At 55.5% G+C, this 951-nt stretch overlaps 1 protein-coding gene across 1 annotated transcript in view; it reads left to right on the top strand.

Moving 5' to 3' along the window:
- LOC108802163 (t-SNARE domain-containing protein 1-like) overlaps nucleotides 1-951 on the top strand; it is a gene marked incomplete at its 3' end in the record, with an annotated part of 95,934 nt that overhangs the window by 93,281 nt on the left and 1,702 nt on the right. The window lies entirely within an intron of this gene.

Below are 951 nucleotides of genomic sequence, written 5' to 3'. Positions count from 1 at the left end.
GGACCTCTATCCCGGGAGTGCGGGCCTCTATCCCGGGAGTGCGGGCCTCTATCCCTGCAGTGCGGGCCTCTATCCCCGGGAGTGCGGACCTCTATCCCCGGGAGTGCGGACCTCTATCCCCGGGTGTGCGGGCCTCTATCCCCGGGAGTGCGGACCTCTTGGCCACCGGCTTCTCTATGCGGTTCCTCACGCCGACCTCCAAGTCACTGCTGTGTCCTGAAGTGAAGTGGACGTCGGTGGGAGGAACAAGCGAGTGCAGAAGGGGCCCAGGAGATTGATACTCCCGGGAATGTCGATATCTTAGCAGGCTTCAGAAGGAGATCTCTCCTCATCGTAGAAGCCTTCAGAGGTGCAGGAAGCGGGACAAGTGGCTACTGTGTTCTATTGCAGGCAGAGCTTTGTGGACAGTGACCTGACGGGGTCAAAGGTATCGAGAGAATAGAAATATCGGTGACTACGAAGCTGTCCACGTAAATCTGGCCTCACTGCTTATTGAGTCACTGACCTGGAGGGTTATTATAGACTACTCACACTTCACTGGCTGCATGCTTGTTTTTACATCCGTGACTCTCTAGGTCGTGATGACAGCCCAGAGCCTATACATGGCGCCGTAATTCCGGCACTGTGTAATTTTCGGTGCTGTAGATCCCGTTGCAGGAAGTGTGGGCTTCGAGTCAAATCTTTCTGTACGCCCTCCCTGCAGCAGGAGTCCCGGGATGAAACGGCACGATGCCAAGATCCTGGCCTCAGGATGCAGTTTACCGTTGGCAGTGATGGCTCCTATATTTCTATTTTCTTGGGTCAGGGGTAGGCAACCTCGGCTCTCCAGCTGCCCTGAAACTACAAATCCCATAATGCTTCTGCCTCTGGGAGTCATGCCTGTGGCTTGCGATGCCTTATGGGATTTGTAGTTTCAGCACAGCTGGAGAGCCGAGGTTGCCTACCCCTGAC

The sequence above is a fragment of the Nanorana parkeri genome, unplaced genomic scaffold (assembly GCF_000935625.1).
Source record: "Nanorana parkeri isolate BGI_ZX_2015 unplaced genomic scaffold, ASM93562v1 scaffold2687, whole genome shotgun sequence".
In the NCBI taxonomy this organism is placed as follows: domain Eukaryota; kingdom Metazoa; phylum Chordata; class Amphibia; order Anura; family Dicroglossidae; genus Nanorana; species Nanorana parkeri.
This window is presented reverse-complemented; position numbering and strand designations above follow the sequence as displayed.